Source organism: Varanus komodoensis, unplaced genomic scaffold (assembly GCF_004798865.1).
Source record: "Varanus komodoensis strain SLA01 unplaced genomic scaffold, ASM479886v1 scaffold8, whole genome shotgun sequence".
NCBI classification, from domain to species: Eukaryota; Metazoa; Chordata; class Lepidosauria; order Squamata; family Varanidae; genus Varanus; species Varanus komodoensis.
The window spans coordinates 17638856-17649686 of NW_025336481.1; positions in this window are offsets into that span (position 1 = coordinate 17638856).

Sequence of the window (10831 nt, forward strand, 5' to 3'; positions counted from 1 at the left end):
GAGTTTGAGACCCCTGGTTTAGATTGTGGCCTTTGGGTTTCAGGTGTAGCATGAATCATGTGGAGCCATATATATCCACACCGCAAACATCTATCAGTTTTATCTGGATTGTAGTATAGTAAAGGTATTGGGAGTTCTACTATCATTAGGATTTTCTGAGAGGGGACAACTGCCAAACCAATTTAAGTCTTTGATGGAGGTACATCCACAGTCTCCTTGCAAATCAGACCAAGCTGATATAACACGAATATGATGGGTGCTTTCAGGCATTGTGTATACATCAAAAGTTTGTTCTGGCAAGTGTTCTAGTATTGCGCATTTATTTATTTATGGCGGATATGTGTGTTTTCTCCTATGCTGCTAATACATGCCACAGTGGAAACTGGCTGAAGAAAGGAGGTGACCCTATAAAAACACTGTACTTGTCATATGGTAAACATGAAGCCTGAAGCTTTTTAACTAACCAAATTCCCCCCAAAATTGCTTCCCTTACTGTCTCGCACTCTGTTGCCTTTAAGGTGATGATAAACCAGCTAGACCTTTTCATCCATAGCTCTGACTCTTTGTTGTGCTTGCTATCAACACTATGTACTTGCTAAATCTATATTATTTAGAGGTACCCCAGATGGGGCTACTTCATAATCCTGAGAATGTATAAAGTTATGCTGTTTTTTAAAAGTATCTTTATTCTTTTGAGTTGAGATAGGTATTTAGCACAATGGAAATAAAGTGAAAAATGGAAACAAAGCTGAAATTATTATTATTATTATTATTATATTATTATTATTATCGTTCTTAGGATGGTCAAAAGTACAATAGAAAAGTTAAAAACTCTAACATCAAGTGCTTGCAATAATTGTGCATCTTAGTTGACCTTCATCTGATCATGTGAATAAAATCATACTGTTCAACAATACAGCACTGAAGAGATATGTTGTTATTCCATTTGGATTAAATATCAACTAATAAAACCATGCCACTGACCTAAACAATTGGTTATGTATCAATCCAAATGAACAGAGATAAAATCAGGTTGTTTTCAGCAGTCAGCAGCCTAGTTTGCATACATACTCTCTTCAGATTTGTGATGTTGCTTATCCTTCAGCAGCAATTGTGAAAGAAGAATTATATGCGACAAAAAGATTGACTTTCAGTGCATGCAATTAATCTAGCTCATGACTTAGATTGCACCTTAAGGGTACATTCCTATATAAATATAGACAGGAAAAGTAGATGTACTGAGCGGGTGGGTGGTCTACTGAGGGTTTCAAAAGGGCCTCATAAACTTGGAGCCTGCCCTGCATCTAGGCCAGAGGTGCAAGCCATGTATCACATCTTGTGGCTGTGAATTCCATATATTTATTTATTTAAAACATTTTTATCTCATCCCTTGCGACAACCTCAGGACTGCTTATAAAAGGTTAAAATAGTAATATAAAATACAATTAAAACATTCAATAATAACAACTGTTCAAAACTAAAGGAGAGGCAAGGCCAAAAAGAAAGAGGAGAAAAAAAAAATCCATGCATGAGTCTAGCTTCTCCCCATTGTGGGTTCTGTGATGTCGAGTAAGGTCACCACTCAAACTGAAGTTCTTTCCATATTCCATGCATGGTTACAGCTTCTCCCCAATATGGGTTCTTTGATGTTGAGTAAGGTTTCCAATCTGACTGAAGCTCTTTCCACATTCCATGCATGTGTATGGCTTCTCCCCAGTGTGCATTCTTTGATGCCTTATAAGATGTCCACTCTGACTGAAGCTCTTTCCACATTCCATGCACTTGTATGGTTTCTCCCCTGTGTGGCATCTTTGATGTTGAGTAAGGCCTTCATTCCAACTGAAGCTCTTTCCACATTCTATGCAAGTGTATGTCTTCTCCCCAATGTGTGTTCTTTGATGCTTTGTAAGATTTCCACTCTAACTGAAGCTCTTTCCACATTCCATGCAGATATATTACTTCTCCCCAGTCTGGGGTCTTTGATGCTTAGCAAGATTTCCAATCTGACTGAAACTCTGTCCAGATCCCCTGCAGGTGTGTAGCTTCTCCCCAGTGTGGGTTCTTTGAAGTTTAGTAAAACCTCTACTTGCATGGGAGCTTTTTCCACATTCCTTGGATTTGTTTGGTATCTCCCCTTTATGGTTTCTTTGGTATCTAGAAACATTTCCTGGATCACTGAAGCTCTTACAATATTCCATGCATTTATATGGCTGCTCTCCAGGCTGGGGTCCTTTATCCTCTGTAAGCCTTCCACCAGCCCTTATGCTCTCCCTGCGTTCCATGATTCGATAGGGTTCCTCAATTGTTGGATCACTGTTGCCTATCAAGACATCTCCCCTCTCTGAGACTCTTTCCACAGTACACATGTCCATCTGCCTTTTGCACAGAGCTAGTTCTTTAAAAGCGAGCAAGGTACCCTTGTGCCTGCAAGGACCTCATTCAGCATTCTGCATATTCATTCAGTCTTTGGAGTTTCTACAATTTGGATTGATTTTTTCATTGATTTTTTGTGAGTTTGTGACATGCTAGACCATTTTTCCTTCCTCTTTTCTGAACTTCTGGAATCAAGGCATATGGTTTCCAATATTGTGAGAAATACAGGATTATTTTCTCCTGTTCTTTACTTGGTTTTCCTTGTGTTTTTTGGATTCTGTTCATTTGGAAATGTCTCTTTTCTCACTTTGTCCTCATTTGTTTCTGATGATATGATGCAGGGATCTATATAATTTGACTGTCTTGCAATTCATTTGGTTTCTGTCCTGCTTTTTCAATTCCTCTCCTCACTTTCCACTCTCCTGCTCTTGATTAAAGATCATTTGAAGAAATATTTTTCTCTTGTCTGCCCTGAGTAAGAATGAGAATAAAGCTTATATAAATCCAAAATGGTGTAAGGTGACCATGATCTTTGTAATACTTTGTCACATAATAATAATATCCATTTTACTTTTGGACAGGTGCACATTCTCTTGTGCTAAAGAAAAGCAATCTCATCCTTTAAACAATTGAGCCATTCCCTAGAACAAAGCTCCATGCAATGTAAAGTTACCTTCTCCTTCATTACCATTTGTACAGTTAACAAATTACTGAAGCAGGACATACTGGAGACAAAGCCACAATAGCAATAATGAGAAAGATGCTTCCTTATATACAGCTGTAATGATTTTCAGTTGTTTTTAATAACTTTGATAACTCATCTGTATGCAAAGTCTAGTTGAGTAAGATATATCCCATAATCTTTCTTTTTTGACCCATCTGTATATCTCTAATGGAAACTGTGCTCTTAAACCCATTGGATGCAGACGTACATTCCACTGGCACCAATGCAACTGATTTCTACTTATGTAGAGAAATGAATGCCGCAGAAATATCCTTGTGCGCACCCACCAACCTGCCTCTCTTGCTGCTGAAGCCAGTCATTCCTATTGAACTGATGACATGCATGGTGTACAGGATTGTTAAACATAGAACTTTGGGCATAGAATGTGGGGAATTCCCATCCCCAGCAACATTTTACATAATCCAGAAACGGAAATCAGTGTGTACACAAGGGATTTTCTTCCTGGATTGCAGTCAGTGTGTTTCATGTTAATAGAAGGCAGGTGGAGGGATAATTAGAAATGAAGATAGTCCACAAATAAAGGTCTCCAAAAAGAGACAGATAACAAGTTTTAGGAAAGTTCAGGCTAACAAATTCCCACTGGAAGTTTTCCTTACCTACAGTCTACATAGCAATCGAAAGAGCAATGGATTCACAAACTGAGATAAGAATAAAATTGTCCCAGGTACAACATATTGCAAACTCACAGAAGAATCTCCCACACTGATAGAAGTATAGCCTTAAGAAAGTGTCATAGCAGGTGTAAGTCAAGGGTTGGCACTATTACCAGTGCCCAGAATGGCCTCATCTGCCAATCCCTAGGGAATGGGTCCTCAAACTATGGCCCGCGGGCTGGATCCGGCCCGCCATGCCCATTTATTCGGCCCGCCTCAGAGGTTTTGGACTCGCCGTGTGCAGTGAGGCAGCGGCTTGCTCGTGCGGAGATTGTTTTGGACTCAAAGAAAATGATCTCCGCGAGAGCAAGCCGGCACCTCACCGTGCACGTGCCCGGTGGCGGCTTGCTTGCGCGGAGATTGTTTTGGACTCACTCGGAGAAAATGATCTCCACGCGAGCAAGCTGCTGCCTTGCCCCACGTGCCCCCCCACCTCACCGCGTGCACACCTCCCTCCGCACTGCTCCCCCCCCACCGGCACCTTTCAACTGGCCCCCTGTTGAAAAAGTTTGAGGACCCCTGCCCTAGAGCTTCCTAGCATTGCTCATCATTTCACTGATTACTTTCTATACTTCTCAGTAGCCAGAACTTTCTGGGCACTTCACAAATATTAAAAAAGCTTATATGTGATATTAAGAAAATTTAGATGCAGATGCATAAACAGATAGTACAGACAACAATACACATATATCTAACAAATTAGAAATGTCCGGGACCTGATTAGAACCTCATGATAAGCTGCCAAATGCCTGAGAGGGCCTTAAACTGATACTAAAAAGATAACCATATTGGTGTCAGATGGGCCTCACTGGGGATATTGGTAACTGGAGGGTCACCACGGAAAAAACCCTCTCCCTTTGGCACTTTCTGAACCTCCCTTGGAAGAAACACCTGGAGGAGGGCTTTAAATGACTATCCTAGTGTACAGGTAAGTTCATGGCAGTAAAGGCTCAGTTATTGCATTCCCAAGCAATGTAAGGCCTTACAGTTTAAACACCACCTTGAACCGGGCAGCCCCTGCAAGCAGACCAAAAATAGCATTCTACTTCAGACCTTGCAGCTTCTGAACCATCTTCAAAGGCAGCAGTGAAGTAGATTAAGTTGCTTCCTGTTCACCTGCCATGGGCCGCATGGACCACTCTCCCACAGCTTGTCCTCTTTGGGTGTTGGTGAAAACTTGCTTCAGAGCCAATTTGACTTTTTAATTATTATTATGGATATTCTCATGGGTTTATGTTTTACACTTTTAAATGTTTGTACACTGTTCCGAGAGGGTCTGCTAAAGAACAGTATAGAAAAACTTTAAACCAATAGTGGTGAGAAGGTGGAGGGCCCATTCATCTTGACTAGGTCCCTTTTCCACTACCCTAAATTTGGAACTGCCACTGGATAGTGTGCTCAACAAGTATTAATGATATTTGTGATACCAAAAATGATGCAGAGAAAAACACCTGATTTGACCTAGCTAGGTAATATTGAGCTGCCATGTGCAATTCCCTCTGAATATATTTCTCCTATAATTACCCTGCCCAGAGAAAATGCTTCCCTGCATTTCCATGCAGATCCAGTGCCAAGTGTCATCTTCAAAAAGAACTATGATAAGATCTAGAGCTCAGTTATGCACATTAACCCAGTCTGTGCACTATAAAACTGTCCACAATTTTTTAACCATGGCTTATTCAGAAGTGAGCAGCAGCAAGTGTATATTCTAACTTCTGACAATTGTTCACTTCAGGTGCCCTGAACAATCCAGTGAAGTTCCACCCTGAGTTATTATCCATGATGTCAGAACCTGGAACCCACAGTTTAAATCCATGGTTTATTTTTGATTTATAGCTCTGAGTTTTTTTTTTTTTTTCCAAAGTTTGGATGTCCTGATGAAGAACCCAAAGACAGAATGTTCAGCACATCAAAAGCAGATGAACAGACAGGAGCTGGCCGTTTGTCTCCCTCACACCTGCATGCTTCCAAGCAAACCATGATGAACAAACCATGAGATGTTTCATCCTGTGAACTGAACCATTGTTACAGTTGACCTACTTAATACCATTTCAGAAAGTGTACATTTCAGCTAATTTTAATGGTAATACTCTAGAAAGAGATAAGGATTAACTCCTGCAAATGGTACCACAGCTTTCAAAATGAGTTATCTGTCAGCCAAATAATTCTAATTGCTAAGAACTTGGGTTTTGCAAAAGGAAACATGTAGAATAAGATTGTGTAGTACAATATTTATCACCATTCATGCAGGTGACAAAGCATTACAAGTTCTTTCACTTTCAGAGGAGCTTTTAATGTGACTATTTTGTGAAGTGGGATAATTTGCATGAAACATGAAAGATGCCATTTACAGAAATAGAAGTGACAACCGGAAAAGGCTGTAAATGTAGCTGTCAGCTAGCAGTCTGTAGGAAACAGACAAGTGAAGCAAGAACTCACAATGAACCCAAATGTAAAAGATATCTTCAAAACACATTCCATGTATTGACAAAAAATCAAAGCATCCATCAAACCTGATAGAGAACATACTAAGAAAGCTGTGCAAAACATTTCAGAGAACAAGCCATTGCAATTTTCTTCATGAGAGTCCTTCTCAAAGAATTTACTACCTAAATAGAAGCATCCGTACTAATGTAAGAAACATTAGCTCTGATCCAGTGCTTTTCAAATATTTAACAAACTCTTCTGAACTTATGTTACTTTGTCCACAAACAAAAACCTAACCCAGTATCAAATACATGTGTAGAAGTTCTTTTGCCTGAGTTCCAACAACATACACAAAGGCTGAGTGCAAGATGTTGAGCCATGGCTTGTCACTGAAATGTGATTTATTGCATTGTCTGAAACCCAGGCAAGATAACAAGCTATGATTTGTTAACCACAAGCAACTCATAAAGAAAACCCATGGTTTATTGTTGAGTTGTATATGGTGAGTTATTCACCATGGATTTAAAAAAAAATCTCAGTTGGGTTCTGACAACATAATCCATATTTAATACACAACCCAGGGTAAACAGCAACCCACAATCAACCATGTTCAATCCTTAAGCGTGAGTTATTGTGTTGTCTGAACACTGTCATGTACCCTGTTGTTGCTGCATGCAATGATGCCAGGCAGACACTCTTTGCCTTACGTTCTTATTCTTCCCTATTTCATACATCTTTCATGACACCGAAGGAGAATTTTCCCATTGTTTGAGAACCACTAAGCCAGGGATGAGGAATTTCACTGGGAGCCCAATCTGTCCTTCCTCAGGTCCTAGTTTGGTCCTCTAGGGTTTCCAACATAGCCATGTTGCTTTCCCCCAGCCTTCACTCCTGATTGTTTAGTGATTCCTGGGCTTTTGCACAACTTTCTCACATTCCAAAATATTGAAAAAAATATTTTAAAGCTTAGTTATTTGCCATTAAACTTTGCCATTTGCCATGAAAAGCTTCTTCTAAAGCTTAGTTATTTGACCATCAAAATACAATAAGCTAGTATTTGGGGCCCATCCCTTTTTCTTTAGTCCTGGCTACTGCTGGAATGTGGCACCCAGGACCTTCTACAAAACTTCAAACCTTTCAATCCTGCACTAAGCCAGCCTTCTCCAACCTGGACTACCTGTTCTGGACTACAACTTTCATCAACTTTTATTTAGTGATACCAATGAGCAAGAGTAGGAACATCCATGGTGGAAGAACTGCCAGGATGGAAGTAGGGGAGGCACAGACCTATCACACAATCACCTACATGCGCTTTTCTTTTTGTTTGCTAATTTCACTTTGTTGAAAATGTATTTCCTTTTACCAACAGTAGGAAGAAAGTTCAGTATGGCATAGTCCTTCCCACACCCCATTTTGGAGGGCTGTCCTGCAAACGAGAGGGCTTTGGACCCTGATCTGCTCCCTGGCTCACCCCTGAATGCCCCCTTTTCCCTTTACTACTGGCAGAGCACCATCACTGTCCAGAGAGACTTCTGCAGGCAGGTTAATCTCTCTGCCCGCAAGCCTGTGTGTGTATGTCAGTAGAGAGGGAGGTTCTTGGTATGCCTTGGCCCCAAGGACACACTCCTTAGACACACCAAATCAGTGAAAGTCCTGCAGCGCATCAACAAGCTTGAAAGCTATTCCAGGGAAAAGAAATGTACTCTTTTCTTCCTTGAGCAGGAAGCCAGATTTGAGATATGCAGATAGCTGGATTTCCAGGTTGTGCTCTAGACCAGCTAAACTGGTAACTCTGGTTGTTGAAACCATTTTGGGTTGGGTGAGCCTGCCTCTTCTGCCAATCAGTTTGGTAAGCATTCTAATGTTTGCATATCAAAGTCTTAAACAAGGTATGAGTAAAATTATAGCCAGAGCTTATAATTTGGAATGTGCATAGTGGCAGCCCCAGCATCAGCACCTGGGCCAGCTTGGGTATGCAGGGCGCACCTAGACCGATGGCTCTTGCCACCACATTCTTTCTTATCTTGAAAATATTCAAGTTAAGGGCTGCTGACTGAGCAAGAACATCGTTACAGATGCTCATTTTATTATTTTCACTTTAGAAACATATACTATTTTATAACAAAATAGTGTTCATTCCCAAGTGTTTATTCCCAAGTATTTAGCATCAGGACAGCAGAAGCAATCACCATAAGCATGATGGTGCTGTGCTTTAAGTGAGTTTAACATGCAAAACTACATATCCTCAGGGTGTTTTTTAAAAATTAAAATTAGCAAACTGTTTCAGGTGAAAGGGTTTTTGTTTTGTCTTGTTGTTTATTTGCTTTAATTTATCAGGAATGTAGAAGTAGTGGTAAAGTATGAAAGAGTGAAAATTGGTTCCATGCTTCACAACTGAAGCAACAAAGCATGGTCATCCAAACAAACGCATCTGAGGATTATGAATTTCAGACTTCAGGAGTGAAGTCTTATGCAATTTCAGACAAAAAAAAAAAAGACCTACAGCCCTCAGCAATCCTTAGCTAGCATAACATCATATCATACTGCTCCTTGGGCTAAGTGCAGCAAGATACATTACATATAGTTGAGCTAGAAAAGAAGAAGATGCAGAGGAGGGAATTAAACTGATGGAACTGTTTGGAAGTAGGCCCTTGAGTATTCTGTTAAAACATCTTTATTGTAAGTTAATTTTACTGAATCAATGCTTTTCACACATTCTGGTGAGTGGGTGAAATTCTACTTTGATTTCATAGAACTCTTTAATTGCGAGTATAGTTTTGCTGTAGAGAGGTGGGTGTGTTTGTGAAGAATAACTCAACTGTTTTGTATTTTGAGTTTCTCCATCTTTTTTAAAAAGGGGAGATAATAATAGTTAATTACATTACACGCAAGGATGCTACAGGGAAAAATTAATGATTTGAAGATGGAGAAGGCGCTGCATAGTAAGACAGTGTATAACTACTGAGGTGCAGAAAGATTGTCCTGATTTTACTGCTTGTAAATGGAAGAGGAGCTTGATGTATAGAGTGGAAAGATTATTTTATGAAAAACCATTCTGTTATTAATTTGCTTTCAATAGTATCTGAATTCCAGATGCTTAAGGGAAAGTATAACAACATAGCATATAATTTATGCCATGGGTCCTCAAACTACGGCCCAGGGGCTGGATTCGGCCCGCCATGCCCATTTATCCGGCCCGCCATGCCCATTTGGACCCTCTGCGTGCACGCCCGCGCCCACCGCTGCCCACCTCACCCTGCGTGTGGGGAAGCAGCGGTTAGCTCACTCGGAGAAAACGATCTCCAAGCGAGCAAGCTGCTGCCTCGTGGGCCCGCCTTGCAGCACGTGCCCACCTGTGCCTCCCCTCCCCTCCCCTCGCTGTGCACCCCACCCCCACCGCAGCACCCACGCCCACACACCCCACCCCCACCCCCTTGCCGGCCCGCACGCACCACTGGCACCACCTTTCTGGCCCTTGGCCAGCACCAGCACCTTTCAACTGGCCCCCTGGTTAAAAAGTTTGAGGACCCCTGATATATGCTATATGAGAATCTAATTTCTTGTTTAAAGACAGGAAATGGCTTGCAAAGTAGAACATGTGCCTTGAGTATCATAGCCAATATTTACTGATATTCCTGTCTTCCATAAAATTTGTCTTTCTGCACACTGGACATATTTAGGCCTTTTGCCTTATGACTTCATTACTTTTCACTGACATACCTTGTATTGGTCACTATGAGAGCCATGCAAGGGTCTAAACCATACAGCACTTTTACAGCAAGCAATTGACTGCAAGTGAGGTAGCAAGAAACATATGATAAAATGTAAGAATGAGAACAAGTGAATTAAAAGGTTTTCAAAATTGTTAAAATATTTACATAATAATGGATTAGAATATATAATCTGAGTGGGAAAGTAACTGTCATATTCAACTACAGGGTTCAGTCCTGGGCCCAGTGCTCTTCAACATCTCTATTAATGATTTAGATGGGGAAGTACAAGATAATCAGCTTTGCAGATGATCCAAACTGGGTGGGATAGCAAACACCCTAGAAGACAGAATGAAGATTCAGGGCAATCTTGATAAACTTGAAAACTGGGCTGAAAGCAACAGAATGAGGTTCAATAAGGACAAGTGCCAAGGAAAAAGAAACCAAATGCATCAATACAAGATGGGGAATATGCGGCTCAACAGAACTGAAAAAGAAAAAGATCTTGGAGTAATTGTGAACAACAGGCTAAACATGAGCCAACAATGAGATGCAACTGCCAAAAGGGCAAATTCTGTTTGGGATGCATTAACAGAAGCATTACTTCCAAAATATGAGAAGTAGTAGTTCCTCTGTGCTCCTCACTAGTCAGACCTCACCTGGAATATTGTGTCCAGTTCCAGTTACCTGCAAGATTTAAGAAAGATGCAGGTAAATTAGAAAGGGTCCAACAGAGGGCAACAAAAATGATCCAGGGTTTGGAAACACTGCCCTACGAGGAGAGACTGAGAGAACTGGGCATGTTCAGCCTTGAAAAGAGAAGACTGAGGGGGGACATGATATCTCTCTATAAGTACCTCAAAGGCTGTCACAAAGAGGAAGGCCAGGATCTCTTCTTCCTGATGCCAGAGTGTAGGACACGG